At 39.1% G+C, this 12,308-nt stretch overlaps 1 protein-coding gene across 1 annotated transcript in view; it reads left to right on the plus strand.

The window, feature by feature from the left end:
- Positions 1-267: 267 nt before the first annotated feature.
- Positions 268-12,308, plus strand: part of LOC125447149 (activating transcription factor 7-interacting protein 1-like) — a 174,949-nt gene continuing 162,908 nt past the window's right edge. The window contains exon 1 of the mRNA XM_048521327.2: positions 268-809. The gene's annotated coding sequence lies outside the window, so the exon portion shown is untranslated. The remainder of the gene's footprint in view (positions 810-12,308) is intronic.

The following is a 12,308-nucleotide window of genomic DNA, read 5'->3' on the forward strand; positions in this document are numbered from 1 at the left end:
AATACAAAAGGGATTTCAATCTTATAGAAGCTACTCGAAAACTTCATAAATGCACAGTTTCCAAAGGGCTATTTTGAAAACAACACGAACCGCGACGACGTCGACGACCAGTACGATCACCAACCCCACCCACCCAATCTAAAGGAGACTAAATCAACAACGAACGTAACCGTCTGCTTCGCTGCGCCAACGGATGGGTTTTGAAAAAACGACGGCGGTTATGCAAATGACCGTCCGTAATATTTACATACGCCCCGCCCACCGCCTGCTTCGGGTGCGCCGGGCGAGTGCGGCTCCCTGTTTTGCATATAGGCACCCGCGATTTGCATGTAACACCCCCGCGCTGGCTGCTGATTGGTAGCCACGTTCTTAATGGCATGTATGCGGGTGTTGTTATCTGCATATTCATCTCGCTCTCGAGATGGGGCGAGAATGAGCTGCCGCCCTTAAGTGGTGCGCGGGGAGAGCGAGCAACTCCAGTGGAGGGAGACGAAGGAGGGAGAGTAGAGATCACACTGCTGTATTACTTTATCTTCCACACACACAAAAATACATAATTACGCGCTTTGAAAAGATGTAAAAATCACGGGGGGAGGTTTTGAAGTGAGATGTACCCGGAATGCGTTTTTTGCTTAATTTGCATATGAGCGATATTTTACTAATTTGCATACACTCCACGAACGGCCGCCATTTTGTGACGGGGTGGGTGTGAGGTTATCGTGGATAAGCGGTGAAGGTTTTTAACAGGGTGGGATAAAACAAACCAAAAAAAACTCCTCATGAAACGACGCCTTAACGCATCCGAAAAGGTAAGCGATTCGTTACATTTATATGGACCTGTTTTATTTTTTCCCCAGGTGTGTCGACCGATTTTTAATTGCGGTTTTGCATTTATTTGCTCTCCCTTTCCTATGGAGCGCCTTCAACCCCTGCGGGTCGGCTCCGTGGCTGCGCCTGCGCGGCAGCAGCAGCAGCAGCACTGGAGCTGCATGGCTGCTGCACGAGTCCACCAGTGCATTGCGCATGCGTGCGGTGCTCCAGGCGGACCAGTAGACACACGCACACGCTTAAAGCCCCGGTTTTTGCGGGAGCGTCTTCCCCACTCATCTCCCTTTCCCCCTTTTTCCTACTGCTCCCTCTCTCTCTCTTTTATGAAGTGGAAACTGCGTTGGAAACTTTAGGTTAAGGTAAGATTTAATCTGGTTCTTTAAATCTCCAATTTTTAAATTTTTTAGTTTTTTTTTACTAAAACTTTGCATTTAATCATGTAGCTGATTTTTTTTGTTTTATATTTGCTCGTTTTGATTTTTCTTTTTGCTTTTGCCTGCCTCTCTCAATTCAATCTGAGGATGAGCTGAATGCAAATGAGCTTGAGCAGTATCTGCCTGCTGCATTGCTGTAGGATTTTTTTTGCTGCATGAATGTTTAGCTTCAGCAGACTGTTGCAAGTTATCACCCCACTTCTTACCTACTCTAGAATGTGTGTGAACAGGTGGTAGTTCTAATTTTGTAATTTTTGTTGCACTGTTTGATGCAATGCAATTATATCAATTGTATATTTTAAGTAATAATGTGAAATTGAGTGGGATCCAGTTTGGTGGTGTTTTTGTTTTTGAATAAATATCAAAGAAACATTCAAGCTAATAAATTTGTCGCTATCCTTGATTTATGCTGCATGTGAAAATTCTGAACAAACTGGAAATGTATGCTTGAAACACAATTTGTGCGCCTAGTTCTACTATGGGTCAACTGAGAGATGACCACTGTCATGTGATCCTTTTGTACATTTTTAACAATAAAGTCATCAATGAATTCTGTACTGATTTTGTTGATATTTGACACTGCACCTAGATTGTTAATTTTCCATTGTGTGCCCTATGACTTGGTATAGTGTGTATCTGTAATGTAGACAACACTAAACTTTGTTCTCTTCATGTCGTATTGAATATTTATGTAGCTGACATGACTTTAATCCCTGTTCAGTAAACTTTTGGCAAATCATCTACAACGGATTGGTCCTGCCCTTTCAAGTGGCAAATTCTTCCTTTTTTGATACTGTGAACAGTGATACTGGACAATAAGCTCTTTGTTTCTTTCTCAAAGCTCCTTTAGCCTTTTATGACATGTATAAAAATGATATCTCAAGTGAGATGTGGGAATGGAAGGGTTCTGCTTGTGATTTTTGTAAGGAAAACAAATAAAGTGTCTTGCTTTACGATGAAAAAGAATGAGAGCTTAGTGCTATAAACTCAACTCAAAACCAAAAGAAAATGCATAAGTATCTCCATCAGTTAGTACCTGGGGGAAAAAATGATTCTTACAGAATAAAATCTACTCTAAATAGGAATAGGCCATTTAGTCTCTTTTTAGTCTACACTGCTACTCATTAACATAATGGATGATCATCGTGCTTGACTCCACCTTCCTGTGCTGGTCACATCCTTTAAGTAGCCAAAAATAGATTGGCTTTTGTCTTGGGTATATGTGGCCGTGTTTAATGTTCAACTTTCAAATGGATTGCTGCCTGTTTTCAGATAGTAATTAGAATAATTGTTTGACACACTTTTCCTGTACTGGTTGAATGCTTTCCAAGCTGAATCGAATATTCTTCATTTCGGGTCACCTGAATGTAAATAGCTTATATCTTTGCAGGCTCTGACCGAGTGTTTCTAACTCTCTCTTTCAGTTTTCCAGCATTTGCTTTTTGACTACTCCAACCTTATTTGAAAAATGCAATTCTTAAAACACGTGTGTTTGTTAAATATACTTAAATGGTTTTTTTTTTGTATTAATCCCCGTGATAACATCAAGGTAGGTCATCACACTGAATTCAATAAATCTGGAAGTTTGTAGAATTGGCCCAGAAAACCTTGAAGACTACAGAATTGGTAAAAGCCCATCTGGCACACTAATGTGCTTTTAAACATTGTGACAATACAGAATGTTTAATTATGTAAGGAATTTCAATGTTTGTCTTCACGTTTTGAGTGTTTTTGAAATTTTTTTTAAAAATTGAACCAGTAGTAGAGGCTGAAAGAGTTGTGTAAAAAATCAACGAAATTGAACACTTCCATTGAAGGAACTTGCATAACATCTACTGCAGCACAAGACAATGCTAGATATTTGGCACATCTGTAAATATACATGCTCCGTCTTGCATCAGAAGTCCTTGATTTGTTTGGTGCCTTGCTACAATAGTGAATTTCGAAATGACATTCACATGAATTTTCTGTCTCAGTTTGGGACAAAAATAATACTACTGCTCGCAACTTTTAAAAATTTTTATTTTGAAAAAAGGCCATCTGTGCACGGTGGAGCTCTATTGCTGACATCTGCTTGACAGAAAGTACTTGGTGGAAAATATTTCAGCATTGCGACAGTTTTGAAGATTCATTCTCTGAATTTGGAGAGAATGTCACAGGAAGTGGAATACAGAAATATGAAAGGTGAAGTGACTTTTTTAAAAATGAGAGCACACATTTTGTCAAGGTTCCATGTTGTTTACTGTTTGACTGAAATTATTCTGTCACTTCTTATAATATGCACCTTGTGTGATTTTCCCTCATGGATTCCACTGAATGTTTGCTCACTCATTTGTGTATTCTCTTGTATATTTTGGCTTGCATTTATTGAAGCCATCTTTTGTAGAAGGGGGATCGACATAATTTAATCCTGCATCACATCATTGGCTTCCTGTCAAATGACTGTTTTCATAATGAAAACATTGTTCAGCTGATTACATCTCACTACCTCTTCAAAAAATCACCTGTTACGCTGTAGCCGCTTGATGCACTGCAGTATCATGGACACCGGTGTTTTCCATTCATAGAAATGCGTAAGACATGGACTTGGTTCATGCCTTTAGTTGTTGCAAACTTCTTCATAGCTGACTCAAAATGATTGTCCCCACTGATTTTGTTTGCTTAAGCTGGATTATTCACTCCAATGTCAACTAGTAAATTCAATCACCAAAGTTTTCCATCTTTCAAAAAGAACAATAAGTATAGCATGTCCAGTTTCTGAGAACTCTCGCATGAAAGCCTTTCAAATAAAAGCCAGAATTTTTCACTCTAAAGAGACCCAGATGCATCCTTGGGTAAACGAACATTCCATAGTTCATCAAGTTGGCTTTACTACTATTTACTGTTGCCTTGGTGGAAAACTCTGCAAGTTTGCAGTAATATTTCAAGTCTTTGATTCGAAATTAAAGTCTCCTTTTTACGTGGTTGCATGACAGATCTTGTCTAATAATGGTCTTGAGAGTACATTGAGATCTTTTTGCAATGTTAGAATTACTATGCAAATTCCTGTTTGGTCTACCCTCCACCTATCAATTAATGACTGGCTTTGTCAAAGAATAAGAACTGATTTTTATTTTCTTTGTCAGGAAACCTGCCCTGGGTTATTTAACTTTGATAAATGATATTTGATTAACAATAAGGATCAATTTTAATTATGCTGGCATGAGATTTTTTCCCTCAAAACAACCTGTTTCCACTTCATTCCTCCTCTTTAGCTAGATTTGCTACAAACCATTTAGAAGGTTCCATTATTCAGTCAGTTATCAACAGAACAATAAAGTAGGTGAAAGTGATCACCCATTTGATGTTACACTTGCATATGAGTCTTAGGAAAATTTAAGGTCACTGAAAAACCTTTCACCTGATTTTTCTTTACATTGGAGTCATACCTAGCCCAAAAGGAAGATTGTGATTTATGTGTTTGCTTCACTGTCAACATCCTGAGACTTTCTGTTGAATAGAAGCTGAACTAGGGTAGCAGTAAATACTGCCTGCAAGACTCGTTGGAAACTGGGGAATTATAAGATGAGTAACTTGCCTTCTGTCTCAAGGCATGTCCACCATTCATGCAGGAGCATGATACAGTACTCTTACTTTGACAACTTGACCTACTTGAGAAATTTGACTTCATAATGGAAAAAAGTAGCTTTGATTGGAACTTCCTTTACCACAAACTCAGCAACGTTTGAGAGTACCATTTCCAAGGTGCTCAGTGACAACTCTCGGAACAACATCTCATCAAGACCAAGACCCAGCCCCTTTTACCATGGCTAATCCATCTAACCTATGCATCCCTATACGCTGTGGACAATTTTTTTTTGGTATAATCCCACTTCCCCCAACATGTACATCTTTGGACGAGGAGGAAACTGGAGCACCTAGCAGAAACCTTTCTCATGGATCGTTGAATGAACAACATACATTGGCCTTGCTAATGGTCCATGGGATGTGGACTACAATTTTTAAAAAGTAATCTTGCTTGTAGAATGACTTCCTGTCCAACATTGGATTCTCCTAAAACCTAAATATTTTATCAAATTTTGCATGTTTTTCCTACATTTTTCCTTAAAATTAATGTGCAGGAGTTCATTTATGTTGCTGTGTCACTTGCTTGATTACCTGGCACTCCATCTAAGTTGATTTTTAAAATGCTATGCAATTTGCCTTGACAGTCCACATTTGGTGCACCAGTCTTGTGACTAGCAGTACGCCACAAGGATCGGTGCTGAGTCTGCTGGATCTTGTCATTTTGGATGTGAAAATAAGTGTGAGTAGTAAGCTTGTAAATGACACCAAAATAGCTGGTGTAGTGGAGAATGAAGAGGATTATTTCAAAGTACAACAGGGCCTTGATCAGGGATGTGTAGATTAGGTGGGTTATAGGAATGGGTTTGAGTGGGATCCTCTAAGGGTCGGTGTGGACTTGTTGGGCCGAAGGGTCCGTTTCAACACTGTAGGGATTCTATAAAATAGAATATTTTAAGCCCATTCCATATGTTCATTTGACCTAAAGAAAAACTAACTTATCAGTCAAAAAAAAAGCTAATTTAAAACCTTGCTCTTTCTTTCATGTGGTTTATTTGTATTACTGCTATACTATCTGTCAGAAGTATCCTTCATCAAGAGAACCAACTTTCTACAGCATTTCTTCATAATCCAGACCAGGGGATAATTCTTCTTTAGCTCATCTTTGAACTGTCTCCCAGAGCTGGATTGCCATCTTATCTGTACATGACCACACTTGGTTCAACTTTCTCATAAGCAAGATTTCCTTCATGGGCTACTTGAATTCACTTTATTAATCAAAGGCAGAATGCTACTGATAAGTCTCCAGCACCTGTGGAGTGAGAAGCTGTTCCAAATTGTGATGTAAGGTCATCAATCTGAACTGTTAAGTGTGTTTTTAAGCTTATTTATTGCTTGTTTTGGGCAAATAACTGAGGACATGCTGTAGAATAAGAGTTTGTTTTTCCAATGCAGTGGAAGAATGAACATAAGACACCTGTCCCCTTAGTCTTGTGTCACTGTACCTGAGTATCCTTCCATCCTCTCTTCCTCCTTGTCCCCTAAGGAATTGACATCATTTGCGATTTGCACACATTGCAAGGGGAGCCAGTGTCTTTGGTAGCTAACTAGCGTTGTGCAGTATTGTGGGTACTTGAATGGTATTCCATTTGGTATAGATACATAGGATGGAATAGTAATTTTTTGTCCACCTGTATTTTACAAAATACAGTGAAAATTGTTTGTCACCATACTCCAGTTATGTTAACACATTTGTTTCTCAAAAATCCAGTCATCTTTATTCAGTTCATGGCTCATGGGTTCCAAAGGTCAAGAGAAAAGATGAAAACCCAAAACAGTTTTTCATGTTATTGACATTAAAGCACAATACGTGTGATTTGAGATCAATTTGTAGTATCCGTACCCTTGACATACATGTGCATTTTCCAACTACCTGTTTTGGATCGTTTTTTTCCAGTTGAGGCATTTTGCTTTTTTTTTATTGAGATTGTTCTTGCATTATAACTGATGAAAACAATGTTAGAGTAACTCAGCAAGTCTGGGCCTGGTATGATTTCTTTGGAACTGTTTCCCTCCCCACTGGTGTCATCAAAGTTCCCTCTCTGGTGAGGGAAACAGATACTTTCAGACCACCAGGATTACTGCAGCATTCTGAGCAGGCCATTAGATTTCCAGCATCTGCAGTGTACTGGTTTCATTTGGGTGTGTGATGGAAGTATTGTTAACAATTGCTGTTATCTGATGGGCTTGGTGCAGTGGTAGCAGTGTAAGGAAGATTCACTTAAATTAACACACTGACTGTTACCTCAAGTCATCACTCTCTTTCTTTCTCCATTAATCTTCCACACCAATAACTTAGATATTTGTCTCAGCAAATAAATTTTAGGACACTTTAGTTTTGCTATTTTCATTGCGAATATTGTAGGGCGATATTACGCTGCAAGTGTTGTGCTTCATGAAAAGTTAAAGGATGCCTTGTAAACAAGTAAACTGCACACAGGTTTTGTTACAATTCATGATGTGATGAGCAAAGATAAACTGCGACCGCTAAAAGGCCACAATGAAAAATCTGCGAGCAAGATTTTGTTACTGGTCAAACAATTTATATTAACATTGATATGTCATATAGTAGATACAACAAATCTAGACCTCACTTTATTTCAAGGTAACCTGGTACTGATCTATGGTGAATTTTCCATTGTAGCTTAACAACTATGAGCAAGGCCATGTCCAGTATGTCTAAAACTTGATGAAATTCCAACTATCCAATACTCCTAAATACAGTTTCAGATGCTTCCGCGTAAGAGGCCTGTCTTGCTCACCAGTTGACAGTCTGGTGATTACTCTCCCTGAAATATAGAGGCCAAAGGAAAAAGAAATTCACCTTCTTTGTTTTGTAATGCTTGATAATGTGCAGGATAGCAACTCCGTTGAGAGTCCACCAGCATTTTTTTGCCATGAAATTTTACTTTAAGTTTCAGGAATGTTTGAACTACCAGATGTTCCCACTGAGTTTTTCATTACAGTATTTAAATAGCTGCTGTAACTATGGCCTGGCCTAATGTTTTTGTACTTGCATCCTAATTCTATCTCCAAATTAAATAGTTAACTTTGTTCTAAAGATCACTATCCTTTCTCCCCTAATTCCTCACATTATGAGGCATGGTTTGAAATGCAAAGATGTGTAGTGTAGAATTATTTTATCTGTTATGAAATTAGGTTATTGGTCTTTGTTGAATACCTATATCAAAAAATCTTGATTAAATCACACAAGATAAATTTCAATGTAGTAATTTCTTAATGTGCCACTGGTTCAAAAAATCATCAAATAGCAAACTGAAAGTTGATTTGTTCTGCTTTATGGAATAAACTGTTTTTGTCAAATTTTGAAGCTTTAAAAGAAATCTGGAACAATAGAACCTTATCCACAATTTTGAATTTGTCATCTGTTTGCAGAAACTCCCTCCAGAGGTTATTTGGAGTTTCATAGAAAATTGTTTTGAGCCCAGTTGTTGGGTCACATGTCAGAATACATTTTTAAAATCTCGTCATTATGATTGGAGTCTTGGTAAATGCCTAGTTAATTAGGTGATCAGTAGTCACATATTTTAATCAATCTGTGCAGGCATGTTATGACCCAATGGAGGAGGTGGGACTTGCTTTTACACCTTGAAGAACCAAGCTGCTCTTGTTTTGGTTTCTTGTGTATTGAAAACGCTCCACTCAACCGCTAGTTAGTTTTTCATAAACAAATTTCTGCAACAATATAAGGAAATTTGTGTGAAGACACAAAGGATATCTATAATTGATTATAGAAACAAATATTAAAAGCATTTTACTGTTTGTATGAAATATGAATTTGGAGCATCCAATTTCTCACCCTTCCTTAATTATTCCCCTTCGGTTGATTAAACCCTTGCCTGAGTCAGGAAATTTGTTGGTTGAAGCCATTTTGAGCACCACTGGCAGGCTGCAGTGCTAAAGATGTACTGCTTTTTTTTGAGCAGTTTCTTTTCATTATTGCAGCCATTTAAAGATTCCTTGGCATCCTTCTTAAGGCAGTTATTCTAGATAACACCTACCTCAATAAATGTCACCGTAGTTAGATTAACTGGTCAAATAGTAAGATAAATGAATTCTCTAAATGTGAAATGGGTTCCAATGTTTGCACAGTTATTATTGTATAGATGTTTTTGTGACTTGATCAGCACTGGACATTGATTTTCTTTGGGTTTTGCAGTTGTACTTCTGGGTGAAGGTAACACCACAAGAACCAAGACTGGAATAAAAATAAGCCAATGGGCAGTGGAAATCACTAAGATCAGCATGTCTGTTTTGCATACTTGAGTTAGTCAAACTTTTCAGGGTTTTCAAATTGTTTTTAAAAGTACCTGATGTTTGTTTTAACACAGAGTTTGTGATTCAGAAAAAATACAGACAGTTTCCTAGTATCTTTCAGAGGTAATGAATAGCTTGTTCTCATTGAGCAACAAATTGTGAATACTGTTGACTGTGCTCTGACTTAAACTGATGGCATTACTATTGCTGAGTTTCTTCCACCACCATTGCCCCATCTCTCACTATCAACATCTGGGGCTTAATGTTGACCAGAAGCTAAACTTGACTAGCTGTATAAATATTGCATGGGGTATGTCAGAGGGTGGGAATGCTGTGAGTAATTTGTCTCTTGACTCATTTTATATCACTCTGCTTACAAGGACCCATTTCAAAAATTTGACAGCATGCTGTCCATTTTCCTGGATGAAAGTAGCTTCAACACAGTCTGGTTCAGCGCCACCTTTCAGGCTCTGTTTTTGATTGGGTGCCAATCTAATATCTTCAACATTTAACTCCCTCTGTCACTACATAGTGGGAGCACTGTACACCATCTAAAAGATGTATTGAAACAACTTGCCATGGCTGCTTAAGCACCCGTTTCCATATCTGTGGCCTCTACCAAAGAAGGACCAAAGAGAGCAGATGCATGTAACATCACCATCTGTAAATTCCCCTTCAAGCCAAACACCATCTTGTCTTGGCACTATATCACTGTTCTCTTAGTATTGCTGGATCAATTTCAAAAAACTCTGGGGCCAAAACAAACTGCTGAAGAAACTTCAAGTCTGGCAGCATCTGTGGAAAGAAAGGTCTCTCTCATTTTGCTTTTGACTTAAACGTTTTAATTCAGCTCTTCAAAAGTGTTGCTGGACCTGAGATTCTCTAATTTTTTTTCCCCTCTGCATTTCCAACACCTGCAGTTCTTTGTTTTTATTTGTTCATGAGATGTGGATGTAGGTGTTGCTGGCTGGGACAGCATAGAACTGTTGCAGTCCTTGCTGCCTACATACAACTGTAGTACTTTTACGAAGGGAGTTCCGAGCTTTTGACCCAGATACTGTGAAGGAATGGCTATAATAGTAAATATCTATATATCTAGCTACAAATTCTGAAATCCTCTGGAATAGCACATACACTCAAATTCTCCAGGACTTCAGGCGGGCAGTCAGTACCCTTTTTTTTGGTCAGGGACAGTTATGGATAGGCAACATACCCTGGCCTAGCCTGCAACACTCGTACTGTGAATTTTTTTTTAAAGAAAGACTAATACGATCTTTTCTTGACCCGTAACCATGTGTTACGCTCTCCAATATCAATAATTCAGCAGCATTTGTGATGTTGCACCTCTTTTTCTATTTGCCCCAGTAGTTAGTTGCATTCACTATATTTTTGGTGCTAGTTCCTACCTCCTAGTGGTACTTGACCAGAGTTGAACTGGACTCTGTTCTAAAGCTGACTTGTTCTTGCCTGATCTTCAAGGAAGAGCTACTGGATTGTGCTTGGGAGCTGGAGTTTCTGATTTTAAGTACCTGGCTACTAATAGCACTTGTAACTACTTTTTGGTCTGGCAAAAATTAATCTATCTAGCACTGACCGCTATGTCTGAATAGCTGGCTTACCATGTACTAAATGAAGTCCTACTCATACAGCATGGAGACAGACCCTTCAGTGCAACTAATCCCATATGCCTGCATTTAGCCTGTACTCCTCCAAACCTTCATTCTTGTGTATTTATCTAAATGTCTTTTAAATTTTGTGACTACCTGCATCTACTACTTTGGCAGCTCACTCTACATACAACCTACTGTGTTTTTAATGCCCAATTGCCCCAAGTGTCTTTTTTTTTAAAATCCTCCCCATCTTTTTAAAAAATATGCCCTTAGTTTTGAATTCATAGAATCCCTACAGTGTGGAAACAGGCCCTTTGGCCCAAGAACTCCACACCTAACCTCTGAGCATCCCACCTAGACTCATGCCCCCATAACCCACCTGGTCTACACATCCCTACGGGCAGTTTAGCATAGCCAGTTCACCTAACTAGCACATCTTTGGACTGTGGCAGGAAACTAGAGCACCCGGAGGAAACCCACGCAGACATGCAGACTCCACACAGTCACCCGAGGCTGGAATTGAACCCGGGTCTCTGGTGCGGTGAGGCTGCAGTACTAATCACTGAGCCACTATGCTGCCCTCACCCCAAAACCTAGGGAATATAGCTTACTATTTACCTTTTTTATCTATGCCCCTCACGATGTGGAAATGTCTGTTCAACCCCCGCCAATTTCGGACGCTCCAGTGAAAGTCCTAGTCTATCTTTATAACTCCAAACCTTTCATTCCCAGCAACATCCTGCTAAATCATTTCTGAATGCTCTCCAATTTAATATCCTTCCTAAATCAGGGCCACCAGAACTGCACACAGTACCGCAGAAGAGGCCTCACCAACATCCTTTACAACCTCATCGTGGCATCCCAATTCCTATTTGCCATGGTCTGAGAAATGAAGGGTAGTGTGCCCCATCTACATGTGACCAAATTTCAAAGAATTATGTACCTGAACCCATAGGCCTCCCTGTTCAGCAATATTAACCGAGGGCATACTATCAGTTGTACAAGTCCTACCCTTTATTTGTTTTGCCAAAATGCAATAAGCCCCATTTATTCAATTTAAACTCCATTTGCCATTCAACCCATTACCCAGTTGATCATAGATAACAAAGTGTGAAGCTGGATGAACACAGCAGGCCAAGCAAATGCTGCTTGGCTTGCTGTGTTCATCCAGCTTCACACTTTTTGTTATCTTGGATTCTCCAGCATCTGCAGTTCCCATTATCTCTGACCCAGTTGATCATGATCTCATTTGTAATCTTCAATAACCACCTTCTATATCCTTTTTATACCACAATTTTTGGTGCCATCCTTAAACTTAGCATGAGTTCTCATTCTCATACAAATTGTTTATATAAACGACAGACAAAAGTGGACCCAGTACTGATCCCTTTTGGAACACCACTGGTCACAGGTCTCCAGTCTGAAAATCAAATCATCATCACCATCATCATCATCATCATCGCCACCACCGACACCCTATGTCTGCTGTCAAACCAATTTTGTATTCATGTGGCGAGCTCTCCGTGAGTCCATG

The sequence above is a fragment of the Stegostoma tigrinum genome, chromosome 38, assembly GCF_030684315.1.
Source record: "Stegostoma tigrinum isolate sSteTig4 chromosome 38, sSteTig4.hap1, whole genome shotgun sequence".
Classification (NCBI taxonomy): Eukaryota; Metazoa; Chordata; class Chondrichthyes; order Orectolobiformes; family Stegostomatidae; genus Stegostoma; species Stegostoma tigrinum.